Source organism: Trachemys scripta, chromosome 14, assembly GCF_013100865.1.
Source record: "Trachemys scripta elegans isolate TJP31775 chromosome 14, CAS_Tse_1.0, whole genome shotgun sequence".
In the NCBI taxonomy this organism is placed as follows: Eukaryota; Metazoa; Chordata; order Testudines; family Emydidae; genus Trachemys; species Trachemys scripta.
This window is the reverse complement of record NC_048311.1, coordinates 17,213,808-17,226,429: the sequence shown is the minus strand read 5'-3', so window position 1 is coordinate 17,226,429 and position 12,622 is coordinate 17,213,808. Positions and strand designations below refer to the sequence as shown.

Sequence of the window (12,622 nt, the reverse complement as noted above, 5' to 3'; positions counted from 1 at the left end):
GGTTTCCGGTCCCAGGTGGTGGTGGCTAATGCCAGATGTTTCAGAGGATGGTGTAATACCCCCATAATATACCTCATTGTGCAACACTATGGTATAGAGTGAAACTGATTCCTAAGCCCAATTAGTGATCAGTGTAGCCTTAGTGCATGAGAATTTGGTAGCCCTAATAATTTTCCATCTCACTATTCTCTAACAGTAGGTGCTACTGTTATTTGTACAAATGTCTAATCTTGTTTTTAACCCTTTCAAAGGTATTTGGCTTTATAACCTCAATAAAACCCTGCAGCAGCAAGTTGCATAAATTAATCATATGATGTGTAAAAATTTGTCTCTTTTTATATGTTTGTTGCCATTTAATTTCTACCTGCCCCTTTGTTCTTATGTTATGGGCAAAGGCAAACAGGAGTACCTGACTGGCACACTCCATACCATTCATTATTTCATATAGCTATACCATAGCTCTCCTTTGTCTCTCTTTCCCAACATAGGCATCTTAAGCTTTGACTCCTTCATCCCCTGAAATCTCTACACCAACTTCTTGTTTGGGCAGTCCTTTGGCCAACACTGGTTATTTTTACTAGACAGCCCCACAGGCTCAATCATGTTAGATATCGCAACGATTTTCCCCCATAATCTAAAGGGTCCAGGCAATTTTTAACCACTGTCTAGAGTCTGCTAAAATGTACTTAAAAATCAGTGTATCACTAGTTGGGAAAAGGACCAACTGAAAAAATTAACCTCCAACTCAAATCAAATGAAACTCTTTGATATTCAAGATTTGGTTAACTTCAATTGTTTGGCATAATTAGGGGAGCCACTGTACTTTATGGCTTTGACCAGTGACAGAAGTACCCTGAGAAAGCCTGTTATTATGAAATCTCTAGCCCAATAAGGTTTGGACAACACTACATTCAGGCAAACAAACCTTCAGTTGTGCTTACACAAAGGAAGCTGAGAAAATCCCATGAGGTTCCTTTCCTTTCCCTTTTATTTTAAGGCACAAAGCAACACACCAGCATTTCCAAAGGATTCCTTCATTTATCACACAAACAGATGAGCTTCTTTCCTAGTGTCCATTGACATGATAAAGATCTCATACTCCCATGAACTTCAGACACAGCTGGTGAGCAACAGACCTCAATGCCCACAAAGTTTCCTTTCTCAAAATATTCACCAATGGGTAATGAAAAATAAATCCATTCCCTCCAATTTGTGAAAGCCCTCAGTACAGTTTCTTCTGCAGAAACATCTTCTGCATGCTGGGATGGGACTGAGGTGAACTGGATTCAGTGCTCAGTTTGCCACTGACTAGTCACATCACTGCTCTGTGCCTCAGTTTCCCCCCAACTGTCAGATGGGGATAACAGCACATGCTCACCTTTTTAAAGGGCTGTTAGATCCTAGGATGAAAGACAGTGTTCTAGGGATTACATCAGAAATTTAATTAAACTTTTTATAAAGATAAGCAAACACCCTCTGCAACAAACAAGTTCCCCCTTTCACATAAACTGAAACCTCAGAGCAAGAAGTCTAGGTTGAACCCTATAGAAAATAGTTCATTAATATCTCTTGCTGAGGCCTAATTCTCTTTTCAACATGTGGCTGTCACTTCCTTGTCATCACAGCTGATTTACAACGGGGTTTAATTAAATCCTCTGTATATTATTCAGCATTCTCTGAAGACACCACCAAAGCGGCCAAGGGTATTTAAAATGTCACCTGCTGAGATGTATCATCTCCTCCTAAATAAATATGACAGTGATCAAACTTTGGCTAATTACAGTGACTTTGTTATTTGTTTGTATGTTTTAATATTTTAATTGCTTTCGTGTTCATCCAATTACAAAGCAACAGCAAATAGAAATTAACTTTTTATCAGAGTGTTCCCAGCCCAGCTAATCAGCACTTCAAAGGCCAGGCACAATCGGAGGCCGTCCAACCTGAGAGAACTTTACAATATATTCTCTAGGGAATGGACCATTTATTAAATTAAGGGCGAATTGTGTTCTTCAGCATGACCCCAGCTCCTACCCAGGCTCCCTTTATGTGATCTTTCTTGGACTTGTTGTAGTATCTATACAGTATGATTGTAAATTGTGCATTTGTTCATGCAGGGCTTTTAACCACATGCTGCCACTGCACAACTGACCAAGGCAACTACACTTTAGGTGCATCAGTTAGTACAAAATAGTAAGTTATCCAATGTAAACTATTTGTAAGTCAGTAGCACTTAGGGGCCCATGCAAGATTGTGCACATACAGGGCCTAGCACATAGCAAGAGGCAGTCCCTGCTCCAGGGAGCTTACACCCTACACAGACAAGATGTAAAACAGAAGTGGTATTACCCTCATTTACAGATGGGACTCAAAGTGGAGAGAAGTGACTTACCCAAGGTCACTAAGGCAGCCACATAGAGTGAAGAATTGAACCTAGATCTCCTGCATGTCATTCCAGGGCTTTACCCACAAGGCCATTCTTCCCCTTCTTGACATATAATTAATAGTACAGTTCTGATTACAGGACAGTTCCAGAGATAAACCCCATTCTCATTCATTCATAACTTTCTTTAAAATAAAATCCTCCCTTTGGACTGAAATTCTGCATCTTTCAACTCAGCTGCAAGGTGATCTTTCATATTATTGGAAGTCTGCTGAAAACTTCTCAACCTTTCTTACTTCACATGATGCTATAGACGAGTTAGCCTAACTTCAAAATCTAGACAGATACAGGAACAAATTCTTAAACAATCAGTTTATAAGCACCTGGAGGATAACAGGGTTATAAGGAATAGTCAGCATGGATCTGTCAAGAACAAATCATGCCAAACCAACTTAATTTCCTTCTTTGATAGGATTACTGACCTAGTGGATGGGGGAAGCAGTAGATGTGTTATACCTTGATTTTGGTAAGGCTTTTGGCACAGTTCAGCATGACATACTCATAAACAAACAAGAGAAATGTGGTCTAGTTGAATTTATTATAAGGTGGGTGCACAACTGGTTGCAAGACCATACTCAAAGAGTAGTTATAAATTGTTTGCTGTCCAACTAAGAGGGTGTATTTAGTAGGGTCTGTGGGGGTCAATCCCAAGTCTCATACTATTCAATATTTTCATTAATGACTTGGATACTGGAGCAGAGAGTATGCTTATAAAATCTGTAGATGAGGCCAAACTGGGAGGGCTTGCAAGCACTTTGGAGGTCAGGTTTAAAATTCGAAATTACCTTAACAAATTGGTCTGAATTCAACAAGATGAAATTCAATAGCAACAAGTGCAAAGTACTTCACTTAGAAAGGAAAAATCAAATGCACAACTACAAAAAAACTAGGGAATAACTGCTGAAAAGGATCTGGGCATTATAGTGGACCACAAACTGAATATGATACAGCTGCAAAAAGGGCTAATTTGATTCTGGGGTGCATTAACGGGAGTGTCATCTGTAAGACACAGGAGGTAATTGTCCCTCTTTACTTGGCCCAGGTGAGGCCCCAGCTAGATGTCTAGTTCTGGTCATCACAATTTAGAAAGGAATAGACAAATTGGAAAGAGTTCAGAGGACAGCAACAAAAATGACAGAAGGTTTAGAAAACATGACCTATGAGGAAAGGTTGAAAAAAACAACAACACTGGGCATGTTTAGTCTCGAGAAAAAAGTGAGTGGCAACATAATCACAGTCTTCCAATAGGTTAAGGGCTGTTATAAAGAGGTTGGTGAACAATTGTTTTCCATGTGCAATGAAGGTAGGACAAGAAGTAATGGGCTTAATCAGCCTCAAGGGAGATTTAGGTTAGATATTAGGAAAAACTTTCTAACTATAAGGGTAGTTAAGCTCTCAAATAGACTTCCAAGGGAGGTTGTGAAGTCCTCATCATTGGAAGCTTTTAAAAATAAGTTGGGGAAAAAATCACCGTCAGGGATGGTCTAGGTTTACTTGATGCTGCCACAGTGCAGGGGGCTGGACATGATTTCTCGAGGTCCCTTCCAGCCCTATATTTCTATGATTCTATGTTGGGAGGGGAAAGGGGAAAGAACTGACAACCACCAGTAGATGAAACAAGAGGTCAATTTTGAAACTTGAACTATCAATAGTGTACCCTTTGCGGTACAGTCATGAACAAGTGTGTGTGTGGGGGGGGGAAATTCAGATTAAACTTGCCTAATTGATTTAAAAAAATATTGTTGGCTTTTTCTCCTGAAAAATTTCCCACAGTTACTAACACCATGGTAGCAGAAATGGTTGCAAATGCTAGTGGAGTCGTATTGTGGACACTGATGTTTTTAACACTGGGTCAGGTAGACCCACTTTGATTAGGTTTAAATAACACAATGGTTTAAAATGCTGGCAGTTACTTGGAATCCTGTCTACACTAGGGCTCCCACTGTTACTAGCCACCTGTGAGGTCTGAACCGGTTTCAGCAACAGTGAGAAATTTTTCAGGAAAAAAAAAGGCTAGAGCAAACAAACACAGCATGAGCAAGATAAGTCAGTCTCCCCCTCTGCAACAAGCTGGGAGCTGGATGGCAAGCAGTTTATGTTTTCAAAGAGGTTGATGTGGAAAATGATTAATCCCAGTTGGTTTCTCTCTGCAAAGTTCCTAACAGCAGTAGGAGCCTGCTGCAGAGAGAAAGTGATTCAGGATTGATCAAGGAATGGAGATAAGTAGCACTGATGCAAAAACAAACAAATAAATAAGTAAATAAATAAAAACTGGGGGGGGACTGATGCAACCAGGAAGCCATACACAACACTTTAAAGATAACACTGGTCTACAATTTTTGAGAAGTTGTCTGCTTCAGAGATAAAATGTGCTATTTATTATGTATTTTGATGTGCTGAATTCAAATATGACAATTAAAACAACTGATTGGCTACTGTTTCTAAGATATTTAAGTTTTTACATTTTATGTCTATGTATATTGTGTAGATAGTAGAGTTTTAATCATAAATTGTAAACCTAGGTCTTTTCGTGTGTTTATGGTTGCTTTAACATGATAATATTTCACCTGTCCTGTTTATGTAACACTTTAAAAATCAGCAAAAGGGTTATATAAATAAAATTTATTATGAAACAAAAGGCAAAAAACTATTCTGTACATAGTTTAGTCCTATTCAGTGTCTACTCGGCGCATCTTGGCTTGCCTCTTGTATTCATTAAATGGAGCATCTCTTGTCACTGTCCAGCAATATTCTGCAAGCATTGATGGACTCCATTTGCCCTGATAGCGTTTCTCCATTGTTGCAATGTCCTGGTGAAATCGCTCGCCGTGCTCGTCGCTCACTGCTCCGCAGTTCGGTGGAAAAAAAATCTAGGTGAGAGTGCAAAAAATGTATCTTTACTGACATGTTGCAACCAAGGCTTTTGTATGCCTTGAGGAGGTTTTCCACCAACAACCTGTAGTTGTCTGCCTTGTTGTTTCCGAGAAAATTTATTGCCACTAACTGCCGTCTTTTTCTTGCCATGCAGTGCATGGTCAAATGCATCATCTTGAAGAAGTTCACGAATCTGAGGACCAACAAAGACACCTTCCTTTATCTTAGCTTGACTTAACCTTGGAAATTTTCCACGGAGGTACTTGAAAGCTGCTTGTGTTTTGTCAATGGCCTTGACAAAGTTCTTCATCAGACCCAGCTTGATGTGTAAGGGTGGTAACAAAATCTTCCTTGATTCAACAAGTGGTGGATGCTGAACACTTTTCCTCACAGGCTCCAATGACTGTCGGAGTGGCCAATCTTTCTTGATGCAGTGGGAATCTCTTGCACGACCATCCCATTCGCAGAAAAAACAGCAGTAGTTTGTGTATCCAGTCTGCAGACCAAGCAAGAGAGCAACAACCTTCAAATCGCCACAAAGCTGCCACTGATGTTGGTCATAGTTTATGCACCTCAAAAGTTGTTTCATGTTGTCATAGGTTTCCTTCATATGGACTGCATGACCAACTGGAATTGATGGCAAAACATTGCCATTATGCAGTAAAACAGCTTTAAGACTCGTCTTCAATGAATCAATGAACAGTCTCCACTCATCTGGATCGTGAACGATGTTGAGGGCTGCCATCACACCATCGATGTTGTTGCAAGCTACAAGATCACCTTCCATGACCTTTTGACAGTCACGGAACATGGAAACCCTAACATCACCTGCCAGGAGATTCCACTGCTGTAGTCTGGAGCCCAACTGCTCTGCCTTACTCTTGGGTAGTTCCAAATCCCAAACTATTCACCATTCATGATAGTGCCAAATCTCTGACAAAGTCATTCAGTTCACCTTGTGTTATGAGGTGTGATTCAGAGGAGGATGGGAGAAAATGTGGGTCCTGTGACATTGATGGTTCAGGACCAGAAGTTTCATCCTCTTCCTCTTCCTCGTCTGACTCAAGTGAGAATGATTCTGGTGCATCAGGAACCGGCAGTCCTTCTCCGTGGGGTACTGGGCGTATAGCTGATGGAATGTTTGGATAATGCACAGTCCACTTTTTCTTCTTTGACACACCTTTCCCAACTGGAGGCACCATGCAGAAGTAACAATTGCTGGTATGATCTGTTGGCTCTCTCCAAATCATTGGCACTGCAAAAGGCATAGATTTCCTTTTCCTGTTCAACCACTGACGAAGATTTGTTGCACAAGTGTTGCAGCATATGTGTGGGGCCCGCCTCTTGTCCTGATCTCCAATTTTGCAGCCAAAATAAAGGTGATAGGCTTTCTTAACCATAGTGGTTATACTGCACTTTTGTGATGCAAAAGTCACTTCACCACAAACATAGCAGAAGTTATTGCACTGTTCACACAAGTACGAGGCATCTCTGCTCACTTTGGCTAAACAGAAATGTGTCCCTTTGCAAAATCATACACTGACAAATAAGAGAGCACGACACTGTATGATTTCTAGAGCTGATACAGGGCAATTTGTTCAGCAGAGTGATGTAAGCTTCCTTATGATTGCATCATCCATGACTTCTAGGAATAACATGATGCAATTCATATCATGTATGACGCAATACCAGCTTCAGATTGCATCATTCATTGTTTTGCCTAAAAAGCAAGTACTGTCCAAACCCAGTCATAGATTTATTCATAGATCCTGTCAAAGATGTATTTTAGTTATTTCTGGTTTAAATTGAGATCCCTTCCCTTTATAACTCACTTATCCTCCGCCATTCCCAAATCAAGGGTCGTATATACTGACCTAATAGCATATCTTGAAAACTAGAGCCAATCAACAATTTTAAGCATAATTTTCGTTCTCAGTGACCCAGAATTAGTAAAGTTTGACTACATTTATTTCAGAAGCATTTTGGCTGTAGAGCAGTGGAATTTATTTGTATTCTGTCTTCAGAATATTGTGCCACTACTAATTCTTCCTAGACTTGTAAGTGCCATAAGGAAGATCTGGAATTAGGGTCAGGAGGCTGTGAATGGAGCTGTGCCACAAGGTAAATCATGATCTTAAGAAATGGTCCACAAAGTAAACAAAATTTGCAAACCCTTGTTTTAAATTCAGACACATAATTACAAAGTCTAAATAAGCAAAATGAGCCAGTTATCACATAGATTTCTCACAGAAATATACATAAAATGTAAACATCTTTCTGTCCTTTTTACAGCAGTTGTAAAAAGTCTGACCTTTCATACAACCAGAGACAAAAAATAAAAAAAATACTTTAAAAATTCAAGATTATCCAAATGTGATCTAAAGTTTCTTGTAACATCGGTTACTTTGGTATATTCCTACCAAAAAAAAAACCCAAACAAGCAAACTTGGGACACATCCCCTTAACTCAAAAAAGCAGGAAACAAGTTACAATAACCATCTTCTCCCCCCTGCCTTAATCCGTGTCACAGAGAGAATCCACCCCAAACTCTCTTACTGCAAGAGCACACGGAAAAAGATAATACACAAGACACCTTCATCTGGGCTGCACTATAACAGAAGACATTAACTCAGAGCTCATACTTACCTCATTTGTTTAGCAGTATGAGATCTAAGGATAAAAAGTGCTTTATAAAAAGCTAGGTATTATGATTATTAATTATTATTATTATGATACTTTAGTGCAGATGTATCACCAATATGTTAGAATTTTTTCCTCACTTCTTTCAGGCTTTACCAGTTCAGAAACTGACTGTGGACAATGTGAAGTCCTATTTTAACCCCAGGAATTGCATATCTTTGTTAAAGCATGCTCATATGGTGGCCCACTTGAGGGATTTCTGTGTTTGAATTCCAGACAAAAGCACCTACAGTGGTATATGGAGCTTTAAAAACTGTGGTGACCATGTAATGGAACCTTCAAGGTCTGGAATATTCCACATGTCAGAGATCAAAAGATTTGTCAGTTGATAACACTGCAGCTGGAACTGGCCTGGAGCCCAAAAGCAAGAACGAACGTAGCAGGGTTGGATGTATGATGTAGAAGATGATGATTTGGGTGGAAATTTTCTGACAGAACAATTTTTCCATCAGAAAATGCCAATGAGGCAAAAGACTTTTGTGGAAACATGTTGATGTAGACAAAAATTTAGCCCCAGTAATTCCACGTAAGCTCTCTTGACACAATAACATTGTCCTTGGGGATGGTTTATTATAAAACATTGTGCAAATGGTCCAAAACATAAGACCCAAACACACACGGTTCACTTCTCACTCTTGTGCAAACAGTCATTAAGCTCACCCAGTGTCTCATGACACTCCATATATCACACACACCAGTCCCTTTGACCCTATCCAGACTCTCTGGCAGGCCTCCACTATTCTTGTACCAGCCCTTCCTACTGGAACATAATCCCACTCTTCCCAGTGGGAACCCCCACAGCGTGTTTGCTGGCAGATCATGTTTACCAAGAGAGCATCCTTCACTCCCCCTGGCCCTCTCATGGTTCCTCCGAGTCCAGCCCTCCAGCCCCGGAGATGTCAGAAGATAAGCTCCTCCGCTGGTCCACTGCTTTCAGCCTTCCCTCGTCCTTGGCTCTGGCTCTCTGGCTTAGAGACAACAGGAATCTCCCTCTGCAGTTTCTGCTGCCTTTAGCCCTCTCCAGCCCTCTGCCCCTAGCTCTCAGGCTCGGGGATATTAGCCAACAAACCCACTTGCTGTTCTTCTACCTTCAGCTTTCTCCCAGGTCCCAAACTGCTCTCGTCTGCCTTGACTCCCTCTCAGGCAACTCTGATTTACCAGGCCTCTCCCTGTTTCTGATTCTCCCTAGTCCTTTATAGGCTCCAACAGCTTCCCTACCCTCTAAATTGGCCAAATGGACAGGAGCACCTGTTCTGGCAGAGAGGAGATGGACCTACTTTATTTACAGGGGCCAGCCACCCTGTAACTAGGGGGCGTAGCAAAATAAAATTAAATGCCTAACTGTGGTTGGAAAAAGAGAGACATTTGCAGTCCTGAAAGGCTTAGAATTTCCCTCAAGAGCCAGGTGATTTGGACTACGATTATTTGATCAAAGTGTTTGAAAAGTGCTATGTTCTCCCCCCAAAATTCCTTAGCTAAGAGAGAAAAATTTCACTTAAGAAACCAACATGAAGGAGAAAATGTAACCAATTTCCTGACTAATCCTAAAAAGCTGCCCGCTACGTGTCATTTTGGTAGCCATCCATGAGAAGACCTTGAGAATCACACTTTAAGAAAGATGTGAACAAATTGGAGAGAATCCAGAAGAGAACACCACGAATTATTACAGGTCAGGTTTTCTAAACCTCTTGAGGAAAGATTGAAAGAATTGACATATTTAGTCTAGAGAAGAGAAGGCTGAAGGAGGACATAACAGTCTTCAAATATGTAAAACACTGTTATAAAGAGAATATGTGGAATGTGATTCTATTTGTACCATATGCTTCCCACTTACATTGTTTAACTGGTGGTCAGACTATGGAGAGAAAAAGTTCTGTACTTAAATTCTGTCTGAGAAGCTGGATAGTTCAGCAAAAGCGACCAGCAGGGAAATAGTTAGAAAGAGTGACACTCAGTGTGCCATTAGGTTTCAGAGTTAACACCCCATTCTTCTCAGATCACAACTCCCTGAGCTATTCAGGCTGTCTGCCAGCAGGCTAAAAAGAGTACCCTGCATAACTTCACCATCAGAAGAGATGGAAACTTTTAATGAAAGCTCAATTTGTGAAGGTGATGAGTCTGCCCAAAATATGCCTGTATGATGTATCATGGTAAAGCCTGTTGAGATCCGCTTTGTAGGAAAGGTGCTACCCAAAGTATGGGCCAGGTCCTGGGAGGTCTAAGCAACCTCAGCTTCTGTTGAACAGAATCCAAGTTCAGAAGAATGATCAGCATCATGAGGTACCGGGCCTTGAAGCACCGTGACTTTGATGCTTATTCATAATCAAAAACTTATTGGCAAAACATCAATCCAAGATGCAGAGCAGGCAGGATTGTCTTCCAACAAAATCAAAGCAAGAGGTTTGCATGCAAGCATCACATTTGCAATTCTGATTGTCTAATAGGAAACGGCTCCTAACAGAGGGAGGGGCAGGAAGGAAATATATTACAGCAACATTATTTTGTTAGGCTAATTACCAATAATGGCACATACTAAGATACCAACCACAGTCAATTCATTTTAAAAGCTATATAATAATGTTTAGGATAAGGAATTAATTTTTACAACCACTGAAGCAGATTTACTTGTACAGTAATGCAGTACAGTAATACAGATTTATTACAAATTACATTTCCTAACTCAAGTGGTTGACTTGAAGAGGCTCGGCACAATACAAAGGAAGGCACACTGTGGTAAACAGGGGATCTTCAGCAATGCACAGATGCACTCCCCCCCAGGAATGGGAGGCATTCAGGGCTCTGTTAACCCTTTCCTAACCACCATGCCCCACTCAGCAGAGTACCAATTCTCTTACATTTCAGTGGCAAGCAGAAAATGTACATCCCTAAGATCACCCATTTCATCTTGCTAGCTATAGGAACGAAAGCATGGATTCTCAATCTGGGGGTTGTAAATACGTGTCATGGAGTTGCAGTCTCCCTGCTCTTCCAATAAGCTGGATAGGATAGAGGATCCCAGTATGGAAAAGGTAATGGGAATGGGGTCTCAGCACGGAGCAGGTTGAGATTAAGATCCACTGTTCTGAAGCCTGAATATATCAAAGGGTTAAAAAAACCCTCAGATTAGCTATAACTGTATCTATGTATTTGGCTCCATTTCCAGTCCCAATGTCCCATGTGGCATGCCTGCTTCAGATGAGCAATGGATTATGACCATGGAAGTGACAATCCACCCATTTTGTTTTAGCACCCAAATGCAGGTTGTATATGCCCACCTTAATGTCAGAGTCAGTTGCGTAGTGTGAAAGTGGGCACGCAAAAAACCAGGCCAGGACCAGACGTGTATGGCCCTTTGTAACTTGATTGGTCAGTTTAGTCACATGGGGAAAGAGGTTGTTTTTTTTTTTTAAGACAAAAATTTCAAAACTAGAATTTTTCCATTTAAAAATATATATCCATAAAAAATTCAGGAAGCACAAACCTGGAATTAAACAAAAGACACCTGTGAATTTACAGCCGTTTCTGTAAAATTTCATGCATGTTTTTGTTTTAAACTGCTCTACTGTAAACACAGAGGTGAAAATTCTGCCCTCAGAAAGTCAAGTCCAGATCCACTGGTATCAACAAGATTGATATACACATAACCAAAGGCTGAGCAAAGCCAGAAAATAGTCAGTTGGTATGTAGGACTCCAAGGGTACAAAATCCACTATCATGAATGGTGAATAGTTTGGGTAAAGTACAGACCATCACAAACCTTTCCCCAAGATTCAAACCAAACCCAAATGTACCTTTTTGTTGAGTATCAAAATGATCAGATTCCTTTTGCTTTTTTCTCTCCACATCCTGGTTCCAGCTAGGGCCCTGAAGTAAAAACCATCAGATTCCTGAGAAAGGCTGGCTGAGGTATTTTGCACCTGCACAGAAGCTGGGATGGTAGTCTACCCATCTTCTGAAAAGGCTGGTCTTGCAAGAGTTCCAGGCCCAAATATGCAGTCCCAAGGGATTTCATTGAGTTTCTAATAGGCAGGTCAGGATTAAGAGGTGTAAGAGCTAGAGCAGAGGACTGGGAGTCAGAAGACTTGGACTCAGCTACCATGGTGACGGGTATGGTATAAACGTCAAGTGAGATATAACCAGCTCTTTCCCAGCTCTGCCACTGAGTTGCTGCATAGCCTTAGGGGGGACTCACTTAACCCTTCAGGCCTTCCATTTCCCTATCTGTAAAATGGGAATAATACCCTCTGGTGACAAATCTCTCAGATCCTCAGAAGAAAGGATCTGTATAAATACAAAATATGATGTGAATGGCGCCTTCTCAGGTTCCCCCTTCAGTAATCTGGATCTTTCTTCACAGCTCTATGACTTCAGTTTCATGGATCAGAGCTGAAGGCGTTAGAGCTGGCCCAGAGCAAGTAGGGCTGGTATGGAGAAGCTTTTAGACTGCATACCCCACAGCTCATCAGGGAAACTGTGCTCACAGCGAATGTTGGCGTCACATTTCCTTTTCTTTGTTGAAGTTGTACAAAAAGCTACTCACCCTTACAAGAAACTGACCAAAAAGGCTTTTGGTGGAGTCACTGTTGAGAAAGTCCCGATGAAACCAAG

The 12,622-nt window shown here is 40.9% G+C and overlaps 1 protein-coding gene across 3 annotated transcripts in view; it reads right to left on the bottom strand.

Annotated features, from left to right (window-relative positions):
- TNRC6C (trinucleotide repeat containing adaptor 6C) overlaps positions 1–12,622 on the bottom strand; it is a 611,446-nt gene that overhangs the window by 595,796 nt on the left and 3,028 nt on the right. The window lies entirely within an intron of this gene.